The sequence below is a fragment of the Protopterus annectens genome, chromosome 13.part0 (genome assembly GCF_019279795.1).
Source record: "Protopterus annectens isolate FY-2018-M chromosome 13.part0, PAN1.0, whole genome shotgun sequence".
NCBI lineage: Eukaryota > Metazoa > Chordata > Ceratodontiformes > Protopteridae > Protopterus > Protopterus annectens.
Window position 1 is genome coordinate 436,288,478 of NC_056747.1, and position 3,557 is coordinate 436,292,034.

Genomic DNA, 3,557 nt, shown 5'->3' on the forward strand with positions numbered 1-3,557 from the left:
TCTTCAGAAACTAACTGACTTCTTCAGAAACTATCCCGAATAGCGAACATTAAATTTTGACTACGCTAAAAACTACGATTTGGAGTTCTCTTTGTGCATTTTTTGGTGCTTTTCTGCTATTTTGGTTTTGTTGTTGCACCTTTGCTTGGCACTGCTGTGTTGTTTTAGTATTATCAGTAATCATGGTCAGATGTGTTTTCATTACAGGCAGATTTGGAAGGTAGCGGCCTGCTTTGGTTGTTTTCCTTGCTGGTTCATGGCTTTTGCAGGCTTTTGCATCGCTGGTTGCTTGGGAGGACATTTTCTCTTGAGAGAGGCATTCCATTCATGGGGATTGGCTTGGTTGGAGGGCTGATGTGTTGGGCGGGGGGGGGGGTGTTGTCATGTTGGGCAGGGAGGCGCTGTCATTTGCTTGTTTGACGTAGAGCAGTGTGAAGTTTGAGACTAGATTGCATGAAAAAAAGAGGAAAGGGAAAGAATGGAATAAAAAAAGCATTCACTTTCATTGACAGAGTGTCTGCTTTGTATAGTGGTATTTCAATGAATGACTGCTCGTCTAGTGGCTTGGATGGTTTCAAGGAGTCACTTGATGATTGGATGACTGATGGGGTATATGTGTCATGTGTTAAGGAATGGGTGTTTCTGGTCAGCTGGTGGGCCTGGGGGCTGTTGAGGTGCTTGTGAACTTATGCTATCATGTTGGGGAGGGCGGTGACACTGAGAGTCTGTGGCTACTGTATTGTACAGAGGCAGGGGAATTTGGATGGTGTGTGCTGCGCTGGTAGGGGCATCACACGGAGGGTTGGTAGACCCCCCTTTGTTGAACTGTGAAGCCCGTTTCTGGAGACATCGCATTTCTGAGGACACAGTTTGGTTGGGACATGGCTTGGCTTTCGATGGGGAAACATGGGTTCATTTCATCCCATTGTGGTTTCATAGCTACTCTAGTCAATACCTATATATAAAATACCAGAAAAAAAGCAGTGAGGGACTTTTCATAATCTGTTGGAGTGGATGTTTTCTCCATCAAGACCTTGCTTAATTGCTGTGGGATGCTTGTTCAGCCTTTGCATTTTGTTGTGGAACAGCTAAGGCATGCAGCAGAGGGGCAAATGCACAGTAGTGTTGTCCACACATTGTAACATTTTTATACTAGGTCACATTTCTTTGAATATTAGGGAATTTGACACGTCTGTAAACCACCGAATTTTAAGTTGTATTACCAGGCATCCTTTCTTCAAGAGGTTAGGCTTATAAAATATGGATGGATACCAAATTAATACTGAAAATGCATACCCCAAAAAGTACATTTCTGAGCCAAAAGAGAAAACAGTATTCTTCAGAATCACTTATGTAGTCTGTTTTCTGTCTCTCTTATAAATTGTTGGTAGTCTCACGAAGAAAGCATATGTGTTGTAAAGTGCTCAGTTGCCAGAATTGGAGGATGAGGATACAAGATGGATTGCTGAGACCTCTTAGAGTGAGTTTTGTTTTAATTAAAAAGTATTCACAATGGAAGTTGCAGAATTCTGTGAAATGTAGTGGGGTCTCGAGGGCTTCGATGCATGGGGCCTATGTGTCCTGTCACAGCTGCATTTTACGGACAGCTGTAAGTTAGTTGTTTTATAGGAGAAATTTCTGTGGCGGTTTGGTGGTTGGATTTGGACTGGCCCATTGGATGGAGGCTGTCATTCTGCTTTCAGCTGCTGTTTTGTTGGTGGTGGGGGTAGGTTTTGTGGGGGGTTTTAGTGGATTTTGTGTTTTGGGTGGGTGTCATGTCGGGAATGGTTGATGATGGAGGCCACTGTTGTTGTCTGGAGGTGATTTCCTGGGCCATTAGATTAATGGTTTATTGCTGTGGTGGTGAATTTCGCAGGCTTTGGGTAATGGGGAAAAATGCATGTTGTGCATGTGCTGAGCATAGGGGTGGTTTAGATCCCATGAGAATTAATAAAGTAAAATTTTAACATCCTTCTCAGGGGGTCTTATTTCAGTGTTAGGGTATATTTTAAGTGTAATCCATAGTAAAATAACTAATCATAGGAATTCACTAAAGATATAAGTAAAACCAGCATATTTTATCTACCCTATGACTTTCCTGGCTGGAGTTCATAGTAAGCCACACTTTGCCCATTTGCTCCACAGTACGAGGACTAGTGTTCCTCATTTTGGAGATGGCTTTGACTTGTTTTCTTGCTCTAAGAGGTTGAGAGGTCTGCTCAAGAGGCAGGGTTAAATGTTGCTTACATTTTACCTGTGGGTTTGTAGTCTGGCTTCATAAAGCTGTTACCTGGAGTGAATGTGGGGTTGCAGGGTACATCTCAGTACACAGTTCTCACAGAATGTCTTGATTTTTCCAGATTTGGTTGTTATCATAAATAATTGTTGCTGACATATTATTGCCTGCTCATTACACACTGCTACTGGAAAATGTCAGGCATTTCAGCTTGATGAAAAAATTTTAACCCCAGGTAGAGGCAGGGTTTGTTGTCTGTGTGCTGAATGGTTGTGCAGGTGGAGTGATTCTGGGAGTGGGGTGCACTTCGTCCATCAGCAGTTTCACAGGCTTGGAAGGAGATGTGGGTGTTGATTTTGTGTGGTCCATGCTCAGTTGTAGCTGCAGCAGCCCTGCTGTGGTATTGAGGGTGTTGTGGTTAAAGGTGGTCTGGAATGTTCCTGTTGAAGACATATCTCGTAGATTTATCACTAAATAATGCAGTTTTATGCTAAGGTAACTGCTCTAATAGAGAAAGGGATTAGTTCAGCTGGTTTGCTAAAGGAGGAAACTACATTATGGCAGGTGATATTTCAGAGGACTGTTTGAGGGTCCTGTAAGACAGTCTTTGATGGTTTCTGGTTAAACACAATTTGATGGTGTGTCACGTGTAAAAAGGTCCCTATTTTTGAGCTTTTGTTCTCCTTTTATTGTATGATTTTGTCCTGATTTCCTGATGGTGTTTAAATTATTGGAGGCCTGTGGATAGCTGCAGGCTGCACATGCAGGTGGTCCATTGGGTATATTTTGGTGATGGTATCAGTATAGCATGAGTAGTTTACACTGCACCATGTAGTGTGCTTTATATGGGGATCTATGCCATACTGAAGTGTTCTGGGGCAACTGGGGGGGGGGGTACTGTTTTTTAGATGTACTTTAGAAGGTAGGATAGGGAAGTGGTTTGACATTGGTTGGGGCTGTTGCGGTAGAGTCCTTTAAACATTGTTTGGGGCTGTTGTGGTACACTCCTTTAATCATAAAGTCTCATTTTGGTGGAATGTCATGGGTATTGGCACTCAACTGAGCTGCTGAGAGTCATTGCTTTTCCAGGTTTTAAATGAGTTCTTAGGGATAGGGAAGGATGGGTGGTCATGGCTTGCCTCTTACAGATGTTATACCTTTCAGTAGTACAGATTTTACAAAAGGTATGCAGTTTGTTTCACATTTAGAGGGGTGAAGTCAGAAAATGACAGACATCTGAGCATCATGCTAAATACCCTATAGAAAACAAAATGTTAAATTTGTAATGTTATTAACGGGAGTTGCAAGTGCGATAATTACT